Genomic DNA, 12,966 nt, shown 5'->3' with positions numbered 1-12,966 from the left:
TATACCAACTCGATCCCATCACAACAATAAGTGCTTGCATATAATTGAGAACATGTTTGTATGATTTACTCCCTTGAATCCCCTATGAACCCATGATATCCTAGCACTTTTAGTCATTTGTTTACACCCTTCCTCTTATTGCTTGTTTTACTTTATTGCTTGCATTAGTCTAGAACACAACTACAAACCCAAATCAAATTGTAACACTAGCATAAATTGAGATAGATAGACTTAGAGCCCAAAGCACACCGTCCCATGGATCGACCTCGACTTAACCACTAACTAGTTGTTTGTTGAGAAATATAAATGTGTTTGATTGAGAGCCCCAACGACACTCTTCATCAAAGAGCTACCTACTAAACCGGTTTCTTTTTATTTTATCCCTTCTCTTTCTTCACCTATATTCTAAAATAAACATGGAATTTATGGAATTTTTTGAAATTTTTCAATTTTTTTTTTGAATTTTCTGTATATAAGGGAAATGAAATAACAAATGCAAACTGAAGTGCAATAAACGTGAAACAGAAATGCAATAAAATATGTGAATGTAATACAAAACCCGTACCCAAACAAATCACACAATGTCCCCATTGTGCAAAATCATACGAGAAGATAATCAAGGGAAATGGGAATTTGCGATAATATTAATTAAAAAGACATGAAGTTAAACTCGGAAACTCACAAGACTTTAAGCGCACGAAAATTAAAAAAGGAAACCTCCCAAACCAAACGTGAGCTAGGAGGTTTCAAGAGACCACTGCAGCAGTGCTACCATAGGTACCTGAAAAGAAACAAAAGTACCGCGCGTAATTCCGAGAAAGCAATTTACGAAACGCAAAATTATGTGCAAAATAAGAAAACAGAAGAAAAAAGAAATGAATCGATCAACCACAGTAGGGGAATGGTCGTGAACAGTACATCATTGATTGCAAGCTGGAATCCCAAACGGTCGATCGACCACAAGCGAAACCGGTTCCTGCAACATCCAAAACAAGATCGACTCCCAATCGATGACCAGATGACAAGGACAATTCTGATAGTTCACATGTAAAGTAACGTGACATAGTCGAGATCAAACAATGGAGTGCTCGAAATCTCAAAGTCGATCGACCACTCAAAATGCGATCGATCGAAAAAGAACTCGAGAAACTCTGCTTGTAAGTTTCTTTTTCGTCTTAAATAATTATTGCATAATTAGCTCAATAAATTGCTAATGTGGTCTATAACCTCGCAAATGCACATAATAACGCGCCTAAAATTGCGAAAAACCCAAAGTAACAATTTATCTAAGGTCTTTAAATCCTAAGCAAACTTATTAAAGCGAAGTCTCGCGCACACCTTCTTCGAAAAACGATAAATAGTCTAAAAGCAATAAAATAGTTTTTAAAAGGTCTAAGAAACGAATAGATCAACGGAAACTGGAAAATCTTCGACCAAGGCTTCGTCTACATGAAGTAGCTTCCGCAGTGCTCATCTCGTAAAATTGAGATTTCGCTGGACTCCACTCTACTTCGACCTCGGGATACTCAATGGATCATCTTTAGCATCTTCCCAAGCATGGACATCATCTTCTAGCTCCTCACACTTGAGATCCGACTCAAATTTTGACTCGGCTCCTTCTTCTTGGGCTCCTCATCCGGCTCCTTGTCGCCTATAATATGCTCGTATATAAAAACTCGAGACATCCCAAAATGCAAATCGGTTAAAATAAAAAACAACTAAAACTAAGAATAACAAATAAAATTTGATAAAATTTGTGAGTATCAAAATAATATTTATAATTTCAAACTACAACTAACAAGGTAGTAAGGGTTTATGAGGTAGGAGATAATAGTTGCTTTTAATCTCTCATAAACTAAATAAGAACAATGGGCTCCTTCACAAGTCTGGAGCGATCAACGGTTCTCTCTTCCCCAAACCGGTTCCTGCAACATCCAAAACAAGAGAATCGTCCTCCATATTGCTCCCAATCTAGGGCGGAGGTGTCACAACAGAATAGGTACGGTAAGGAAGTAGGAATCTCAACATAAGATTTCTTTTGATTAAATAAATCACATTGCAAGTAATGAGGCACATAAGATCTCTCTTTTTTATGAGACTTTTTGGCAAACAATGGAGTGCTTTCCTACCTTAAATCTCAAAGTTCTCTCCCCTACATCAATTATTGCACCAAATAATAAGAAGTGTGCGTTTAAAAAAACGGTCTTCCCAAAATGATTGGGGTGTTGACGTCTTCAGAATATCCAAAATAACAAAGTCAACAGAGAAAAAGAACTTTTCAATTTGAACATGCACATTCTCTAAGACCCTACTTGTCTGAATCTGCAAATTTCTTCAATCGGTCACCATTTGTACAATTTTATCATCATATCGAAATTAATAAAAATCTAGTTCATTTCAATTTCTTAGCCTGACTCAAAGGCATAACACTGACACTAGCCCCTAGATCACATAATGCCTTCTCAATTGAGAAGGTACCAATATTACAGGGACAGAGAAACTACATTATTAAATTGGTCGAAAAATAGGTTAATATGAGTTTTTCGAATCGATCGGTTGTCACATGCAATTTTACAAGTGTGAGTTAAGTATGAACTAGACTCTTCGATTAAATGCACAGACTTTATTATCATTTTCAGATCTAAAATTGAATTCAAAGACCTTTTTTAGCTAGCAATTGTCTCATAAACTTCATATATGCGAATGGTATTTGATTAACTAGCTCTAAGAAAGGTATTTGCACATTAAGACTACGCACTAAATCTTTGAATTTATCTAATGTTACCTCATCTTTGGTTGGCACTAGTCTCTCTGGATAAGGGGTCATCAATTTTATTTTAAAATGTAGTAGTTTTGCCCTCTCTTCTAGGTCTCTCATACCGGCATCAATGGACTTAGGCTGAAAATCCACTACTTTGTCCTTGTTGTAGCTCGAACCTTCTTCAGACCGTCTCAGGAATGAACCATTAACCGTCGTAGGGTCATACTTTGGAATCAGAACGGACCCATCAGCATTTGGATCTTGTCTTGATAATTTTGGAGTCGTCTCACCCCGAAACAAGAAATCCCTCAAGTTATCGGCATTGGAGGACGAAATGGTTCGGTATTAGCATCGACATCATCATTTATTGGTCGATCGATCGGGTGATGCGGTCGATCGACCGTGATCGTAGAATCGATTAAAACGTTAATCCACCGAGTTATATTGATAAAGGTTTCATCGCTGTTCGACTTTTTCTCGCTCTTTTTCTTCTTTCCTTTTTCAACTTTCTCGGGTCCATCAAGAGTAGACCCGCTCCTTAGCGTCATTGCATGTACGGTCTCAATACGAATGGGATGCCGATTCGAGAGTGAAATTGACTTGGTATCTCATTCTTCTTATCTAATGTAGCAAATTGAGATTTCAGCTCCGTGATTGAGACCTCATTCGCCGCATTACTTTTCTATACCTCCACCATAAGCAATAGTTGCACTAAACTCGTCAACTCGCAACTTCATTATTCGACTCTTCTTTGTGGAGTGGATGGTGGTGGGGCTACATAAGGAGGCACATGTGGTTGATGCGGTGAAGTAGGAGCGTAATTATACGCATTTTCGTGCTTAAATCGATGAAAAGCGAACATCTTCTCCATAGGGCTCCTTCGCATGCATCGGCTATGTGTCCCCCTCCGCCGCATCTCCCAAAAAACTCCACCGCTTTTATGCTCTCCCGAGAATGGAACATGGGTGGACCCTTCTTGGTTTGCAAATCTTTTATCCTTTATGTAGATAGGACCTGTAGGACCTAATAAAACAACACTAGAGGAGATGGTAAGAAGCGCCTCAAGGTATTCGAGTCTTCCCTTGAGGCGAAAATAACACGTCTAACTAAAATAAAAAACAACTAAAACTAGCATCACACAAGGCAAGATAAAATTGTGTACTTGTGTATAAGAACGGCGCCAAAATTTGATACCAAAGTTAGTTCTATCGATGTGAGTATCAAAAATAATATTTATAATTTCCAAACTACAACTAGCAAGCGGTAGTAAGGCGATCCGCAGGAGGTAGGGAGATAATAGTTGCTTTTAATTTTAGTCTAAGGGTAACAGTTTGAGGGGGGTTTTGATATGAATTAAATCTAAATATAATAACATAAACTAAATAAGCAAATAAAGTAATAAAGGATGTAAACAATGATAAAAGAAATGCTAAGACGATCGATTCACAATAGCTACGATGGCACATAATCCTAGGTAAGTCCGAAATACAGTCGTGTAGGATGGGTAAAACATGTCCTCTCGGTCCAAGTTAACTAGTAGCTCCTTTCGGCCTATGCCACCAGCCCCTAGGTCTCACTAATACTAGCTCTCGCCCTGAAAAGTGATTCTAAAGCCTAAATTACATTATCTCTCGATCTCAGCAATTTAGTCGTCTTAATTCATTAATTAATGCCCTTCCCTATCTCTCGATCTACGGGTTGGTCAAAACTAAGCATCTAACAAGTCTCCTCTCGGTCTAATTGTTAAATATTGCACTCAACGAATCAAACGATGCTAATCAAACACGGGTTAATTAATCGACCAACTACTTGATTAATTAAATTACTTGGCATAGTCGATCGATCGATTTTGCGTTAAATTGAAATGTGATTAAATGATGACCTAATTCGGGGTCACCTATTCTAATGCCATCTACGCCATAGATCCCTTACATCTTAGCATGGGGTGTTTAGCTAGACATACTTATACAAATAACAAGAACTAATTTGACAATAAGCATGAAGGATTGCATAATTGAAATAATTGAATGAATGAACTCGCATAAAACTGTAACTAAGGCTTGGGAATCTATCTAGCAAGAACTAATACTAACGAAACGAATAAAATAATACTGAAATCAAAGGACTAGAATTACCAAAGCAAAGGAACAAGCGATGAATCCGAAACTAAGGTACGAACTTTATTGAGAATTCTAAACTAAAGATATGTATGATAGGAACTAGATCCTAATGATCTGATGCCTATTCTGAAACATAGGGTTACGTTATATAGATAGTCTTACGTAACTTTTATTCCTAGAAGCTAATTACATTGGGCTTTCTCCCTCTTCTAATTTCCATTGTTTTCTCAATTTTTACCTAATAATATACAAAGGTGTGGTCGATCGACCACTGGGACCGGTCGATCGACCGAGATGCGCTAGTTAATATTATACAGAGCTTCGATAATTCCTGCTATTAATGCCAGCGCACCGATCTTAAAACAGCTGCCATTTCTTCGTTACTAGGTCAAATCAGGCGTTCTATGCGGCGTTGGAAAGCTAAGAGGATAAGCTTTCACCTCCAATTGAAATCACTCGATTATCAGATATAGAACTCGAGATATAGCCATCTGAATAAGGCTGCAATGTCGAGAAGCATTCTGACAGTCTATAGACCATGTAGGTCAGTCTATAGACCACTATAGCTGGTAATCCGCTTCTAAAACTCTCGCAAAAATATCTTTCAGGCCTTGAAATACGCACCAAGTTCGCTTCCCGAGTCTTTAATCCACGTCAAATGCAATGCTAAATACTTAGGGACGGATTCGGCTCGATTTCCGCTGGATTCTTCACATTTCTGCAATATTATACAAAAACACGAAAGTAGACGGAAATAGGGAAAATAGTAGCATAAACTACATATTTGAGCTCTGAAATGCGTGTAAAATAGGGTGTAAAACATCATATAAATGACACGCATCACTTGACAATTTTCAACTTTTTGTATTTTTGAACATTTTCAAAGCCACCCCAATTAGTAACGAGGGTGCTTATATTTGAAGCATAGGAGTTCTTATTTTTGTACTCCTCTTTTCTTTGATGCATTTTGCAAACTTCTTGACTTTCATTTTAATGCTTGAACTCAAACTGATACTTTTTGTGCCCATTCCCTTTTTGTTGACAAAATATGATGGAAGTGGAAGATGGTTGCATGGTTTCAAGGGTCACCTTGGAATAAACGGTAGCCAAGGAGTTATCACACCAAAAGTTACTCTTAACTAAGCCTTAATCCATGGGTCAAAGGATACTAGCATGACACATCCTAGGGTGTTTTAGAAACATTCTAATGAGCAAAGTCTTAAGAAGAAAAAGTATCTACAAGGGCCTTATATACACTTGTCAAGCTTTCCAAATAGATGTTTTCATAAAATTTTCCTAAAATGCAACTACATGCCATGATGCAACTATCATTTATACAACCTAATGCAAATGCTTCTATCAACTAGTATGCCATATAAGCTAAATGCAACTCCTAAAATCACATTGGTGTATACCTCATCAATCAAAATAAAGCCACATAGTCATTAATATAGAGAGGAAAAAGGAAATTGGAAAGATCATACCATGCGGTCTTCATAATCCTCATGCCTCGGATGTGGCATAGTCGATCAATGTGATAGAAGGATAAACAAACAAACAAACAAACAAACAAACAAGTATATACAAAATATACAATTCTACACTTTAAAGGAATGAACATGTTTTTGGTTTTTTCAATTTTTCAAATTTTTATAATTTTTGTTTTTGAAAGTCAAGTTAGAATTTCCCATCCCCACACTAGTATGGGCATTGTCCTCAATGGCCAAGACGATAGGAAATTATGCAAGCTAAATGAGAATGCATGATTTCTACACTAATATGCAAACTATATGACATATACACAAGTGATGCATTCTAAGCTACTCTATATGATGCATGAATTTATTGGTTAGAGAGCTAATTTAGATTAACTCCCAATGCTTGTGTTTGAACTTCCCCAAACCAAGTAAGACACTATTTCTAGTGTAAAAATGGGGGAGTTCATGCACAAGTATGCAATATAAGAAACTAATTGTCATTTTGGATTTTTAAGTGGGAACAATATGAGACACCTCAATGGAACCGAGGTGGGAGTCCTCTAAGTGTTGCTAGGACTCAAAACCAATGATCAAGATTTGAAAATTGTAAATAAGAGACATAAACAAAGCTAGAGGAGGTGTAGGAAACTCACAATGGATTGTGGCATCCTCCAAAAGCTTGTCAATCCTCAATTGTCGCTCATTGCGATATCCTCATCACTATCATTATTATCATCATCAACTACCTCATTATCATCATCATCATCATCATCATCATCATCATCATCATCATCATCATCATCATCATCATCATCATCATCATCATCATCTTCATCATCATCATCATCATCATCATCATCATCATCATCATCATCATTCATCATCACTTGAACTTTGCACTTCTTCCTCTTCTTCCTCAAGGCAAGAGTCACTACTAGCGTTGTCAGGATCAAGATCCTACTTTGGATCGAAAAGGGGTGGTAGGATCGAGTCGTAGGATCTTAAGATCCTACAAATAGTTTGGATAAACAAGTTTATGTAAACTTTTTGGTATAATTTGGGATGTATAATGTTAAAAAGTTTATTTAATGACATAAAATTCTTAATAATCATATCAATATATTACATATACCTTTAATTTAGAGTTGTAAGTATAGAAGAGCAATCAACTCACAAATTTGTTGCACAAATAAGCATTTTACGATCCTGAACGATCCTACCATCAATCCTACATGATCCTGTACGATCCTATCCGATCCTACCTGATCCTGACCGATCCTATACCGATCCTACCACCAAAACGATCCTACGACAATTTGAATCGTTTTCCACTTTTTGGATCGTAGGATCGTACGATCCTACGATCCGGATCGCAATTTTAACAACAATGGTCACTACCTCCCCCGTCATCAACAACAATCTCCTTCCTCTTAGCAACTTCACTATCCATGTTGGCATCTCTAGAAGCATTTGGGAAGAATACCTCCCTATCTGCCTAACTAAGCACAGGACATGTGGGATCGAGTAGTCCTTGCCTAGCTAAATGAAGGAGGGGCGGATATTGAGCTCGGTAAGCATTGACCCGATCCTCATGAGCTTCCTTATGCATATGTTGCAATAGTTGAGTTAAGTAGTCGTTGCCTACCACGACATTAGTGCCAATTGGTGTGAATTCCTGGTAGGCAAATGGATATGGTGGAGTCACAATGGAGGAGGAGGAGGGCTTGGCATGCGATTCCCTATGTTGCTTCATAATAATCTCGGCTTCATCGGAGATGGGCAGTAGGTAGCTTGGACTTCGAACATTGATGCGGCATATCTTGCTAGGCAAGATGAAGGACTTAGCTTCTTTAGTGAGCCACTCATACTTGTTGTCAAGATTATCATTCTTGACCCATTAGAACTTGTTGATCATAGTGGCCAAATCAAGAAGGTTGCCTCCTTTAACCGGTTTATATGTCTTGTCTTTGTTGAAATCTCAGTTAAAATGCTTGGCTAACCTTGTCACTAAGCCTCCATTCAAGATAAAAGCCGCTCCTTCTTTACCATTATCAATTTCAAGCCACCGATCAAGTAAGAGCTGAAGTATGTTGTATTCCTTGGTGAACTTTTTATTGATATTCATGGTAGATTCAAGTTAGACAAAATCGAGCTCGTTAAAGTGATTGGTGCCTTTTCTTACAATCAAAGTGTTTCCCACAAACTTGTGCCATACCCTTACACCCGGATGGTGGATATATATAACATGGCACTCCCGGAAAGACTCAAATTTTTGCCCGGTGATCGCTTTCCAAAGGGGTGCGGCATCATATTATGAAGGCTTTTTCTCATAATGATAATGTTTTTCAAGACCAAACACTTTGCCCAACTCACTCATAGACATTTGTCTATCCTTGTTCTCAAGGCGGAATTCAACATTTTTGCGAGTATCTACCTTAGTCACCTTCAAGGAGCTTATGAACTCCATGGTAAGGGAAGGGTAAGTCAATTCTTGTATTTCAAAGAGGGTGAGTAATTTCATGGACTCGAAAAATGTCTTAGTTCTCCCAAGCACACCCAATTTGTCTAAGGCATCTTGACATATAAACTTGGTAGCAATAATAGTCTTCTTAGTAAGGGATACAAATGCTTTCCTATGAGAATCATTTCTGAAAGTTACCTCCGGATAATCTTGCAATTGTTCTATGACCGGAGTAGGTGTAGCTTCCACCATAGGAGTAGCAGTTTCTTGAATCTCCACCCTTGGTTGATGCACTACCATAGCCTTTGAGGGAAGAAGAGCTTGTTGCCTTTTGGATAGATTTGAGGTTGTGGGTGCCTTATTTCCACCTTTTGTTCTTGCCATGTTGTTCTCCTTGTCAAAATTGTATCAACAAACCAATATTGTGCTTGAATGCTCCTTGTTTCCTCAAGCTTCAATCAATTCCCAATCAATTTTAGGATTTTCAAAAATGTACTCAAACCCTAGAAAATCGATTCAATTTATGAGGATTTTGATGTTTGGATGGTCTTATGTTTGATAAAGGAGTAGTTTAATCTTGATTTGAGAAAGTTTTGTTTTAATTTTGGTGAATTTGGTTGAGGAATTTGTGTTTTGTTGATGAGGGGATTAAGGGTTTTGAGGGAGAAAGGGTGTGTGTTTGTATTTGTAAAAGATAGAAATGAATTGGGGAAGGAAGGAGGATCCTATGTTTTTGGTTAAGTAGCAGCAAGGGACGAGTGGCTTGGACTGGGGACGCTCGGATCCTCAGTCAGTATGCTCTGTAATTTCAAACCCGTGCTGGGACGCACGGATCTCTGCCAAGACGAGCGGATTCCTGCTGGGGACGCTCGGCTTCACCTGGGGATGCTCGGATTTATAAACAGCATGGAGTGATAACTTTGACAGCAGCCAGAATGCGCAGATTGTTCTCAAGACGAGCGGCTTATGGCCTGGGACGCTCGTCCTGTATGTAATCCATGCAGATTTTATAACAGACCCATTTCTTCAATTCCAGCACTCCCAAGACCCGTGTCCTATAGCCAAGACACTCGAATCAAAGCTAGCTCGATCGGATTCCCTCCTGGGACGCTCGGGTTCTCCTCTGCACCCACGAGTTCAGTTCCACCCGTGGGGGTCTTAATTTCTCGTATCATTCTTTCTTCATTTCCTTTGTCCATTATTGCGGGTGCACTTCGAAGGCTCGGGTAGCCTAGGCAATTGCTATCCCCACACTATATCAAACACTACACATCAAAACACATTAAAATACCTCCTTCACTTTCTCTCATAATGAAAATCTTGATCAAAGTATGAAATTGCAAATCCAAAATTGACAAAAACGCAATAAATGAAATAAAATGCTAGTTAGAGGGTTAGAATATTTACAAATGGTGGTTTAGGGAGGACTCCACCAAACTCTCATTCTTTGATGAGATGTCAAGGGGGCAAAGCCAAGGTATTGTTGATGTTGCTCAACACCTTGTAGAAGTAATCAATGGCTTGTTCATTTTCATTGTAAAGATCTTGCATAGACCTTTCCACATTGTGTTCTTCATGGTGGTGATGACTTGAGCCAAGATGATGACAAGGATCACCAAAGCCTTGGTCTAAGGTCATAGCATTGCCCATGTAGGGATTGACTAATCCTTTAAATTCGTCATCCCATAGACCACAAACTTCATCAACTTGCTCCCCAATGGTATCATGAGTTGACAAGAGCAACTCCTCTTTCTTGTTGTCATGGCCAATGAGGCCTTCTTCCTTTCTTGTCATGATTGGTGGTGAGCTATTCAAGCTCTCATTGTTGTTGAAATTTCCTTGCTCTCCGGATAGAGCATCTTGAAGATTATCCACTTTCTTCTTCCATATGGGTGGTGATTCTTTACCCATAGCTTGATCTTTGCATTGAGATGCCAACTTCTTCCTATCACTTTCCCGGCTATAGTGGTCGATCATGAAACATGGCTCATGTAGTCGGGGAGCTCTTATTGTTTTGTCAAGGTTGAAAGTGATTGTCTCATGTCAGCTCTCCATGTTTTACATCAATCACTGCTCCCGCGGTGTGCAAGAAAGGTCTTCCTAAAATGATAGGAATGTTAGAATCCTCCTCCATGTCTACAATAACAAAGTCTACCGGAATGAAGAATTTGCCAATTCTCACAGGTACATCTTCCCATACTCCTAAAGGTATCTTTGTTGATCGATCCGCCATTTGAAGCATAATGTTGGTGCACTTGAGTTCTCCCTTTCCTAGCCTCTTGCACACTGAGTATGGCATGACACTTACACTTGCTCCAAGGTCACATAATGCTTTGTTGATTGTAGTGTCGCCAATGGTGCATGGAATAGAGAAACTTCCCGGATCTTTGAGTTTTGGAGGGGAACTCCCTTTTAGAATAGCACTACTCATTTTGGTAAAGGAAATAGCCTCTAGCTTTTGGATGGATTTCTTCTTGGTAATAATGTCTTTCATGTATTTTGCATAGGCCGGAACATGATTGATCAATTCCGTGAATGGGATTGAGACTTCTAAGTTCTTCACAATCTCCATGAACTTTCCAAGTTGTTCATCAAACTTAGGCTTAGCTTGACAACTTGGGAATGGAAGTCTAATCACAATAGGCTATTTCTCCTTAGCCTTCTCTTCATTCTTCTTCTTTGAAACTTCATTGGTGGTGGGTTCTTCTTCCTTAGAGTTCTCCACAACTCTTTGCTTGTCACTAGCATTCTCAACATCTCCATCAATTGGCTTCTTCGGCCCCTCATATCTTATACCACTCCTCAAATGGATGGCACTCACCGTCTCATGTCTTGGAGGATTAATTTGAGGTGGTAATTGGCCCTTTTGTCTTTGAGAGCTAAAAGATGCTAATTGAGTCATTTGAGTTTCTAACTTCTTGGTGTGGGCTAGTATGTTGTTGATGGTGATGTCTTTGGCTTGGCTATCTTTTTGCATTTGGGTGAAAAATTCTTGTTGATTCTTTTGCATTTGGAGGACCGCTTTTTGAACATCAAAGCTTTGGTCATTGGATTGATTGTAAGAAGGTTGATTTTGATAACCTTGGCTTTAGTTGTAAAAGGGTCTTTGAGCTTGATTTCTCATTGGAGGTGGGGTGTATGTTGATTGAGGGTTTTGAACATTTTGGCTCTTGTATGAAAGATTTGGATAGAATTTGGTATTCTCATTATAATAATTGGAATAAGGGGTGCCACTTTTGTATGCTTGGAAAGCATTCACTTGTTCACTTTTTCCCCTACATTTACTTTGGTCATGTCCCAAAGTTCCACAACTCTCACATACTTCACTTGGAATTGAGGATGATGCCACCATAGCATTAACATGTTGTTTGGGTGATTTAGAAGCTTCATCAAGCTTAGCCATGGCCTTCTAAAACTTTAAATTGATGGTGTAAATATGAGCACTTAGTTGAGCACCAAATTGAGTGATGGAATCTACCTCATGCTTTCCTCCTCTAGTAGCCTTTCGAGACCTACTATATTGTGAATTATGAACCGCCATCTCTTCAATTTTGGCCCATTTTTGATTGTCATCAACTTCGGTGAACATTCCATTGGATCCCATATTGAGAATGTTGCGGGAGTCTTCATATAGACCATTCCAAAATTGTTGCACAAGGAACCACTCGCTAAGTCCATGGTGTGGACAAGAATGACAAGTGTCCTTAAATCTCTCCCATGCTTCATACAATGATTCCTCATCTCTTTGCTTAAACCCGGTGATTTGGGCTCTCAACATGTTAGTCTTCTCCCGAGGATAGAATTTCTTTTAGAAAGCAAGTGCTAACTTCTTCCATGAGTCAATACCAAGGGTAGCCTTGTCTAGGCTCTTCAACCATTGCTTTGCGGTACCAATCAAAGAAAATGGAAATAATACCCATCAGATTTGGTCTTGAGTAACTCTTGTTTGAGAAATCGCATCACAATAGTCACAAAAAGTCTCCATATGTGAATGAGGATCTTCACTAGGCATCCCTCCAAATTGACTTCTCTCAACTAGTTGTATGAATGCGGATTTGGCAATGAAATTACCGGTTAAATGTGGTGGTGTAGGAGTACCATTTGGTAGGTTTTCCTCGGTTGGTACGGAATGTGATGAAAATTTAG

General features: G+C 38.8%; 1 non-coding gene across 1 annotated transcript; it reads left to right on the top strand.

The window, feature by feature from the left end:
• Nucleotides 1-12,491: 12,491 nt before the first annotated feature.
• Nucleotides 12,492-12,598, top strand: LOC141593193 (small nucleolar RNA R71). The gene has a single exon (XR_012521297.1). It is a non-coding gene; the product is annotated as a small nucleolar RNA R71 (small nucleolar RNA).
• Nucleotides 12,599-12,966: the final 368 nt, after the last annotated feature.

The sequence above is a fragment of the Silene latifolia genome, chromosome 7, assembly GCF_048544455.1.
Source record: "Silene latifolia isolate original U9 population chromosome 7, ASM4854445v1, whole genome shotgun sequence".
NCBI lineage: Eukaryota > Viridiplantae > Streptophyta > Magnoliopsida > Caryophyllales > Caryophyllaceae > Silene > Silene latifolia.
The sequence above is the reverse complement of the archived record's forward strand: the minus strand, read 5'-3'. Positions and strand labels throughout refer to the sequence as shown.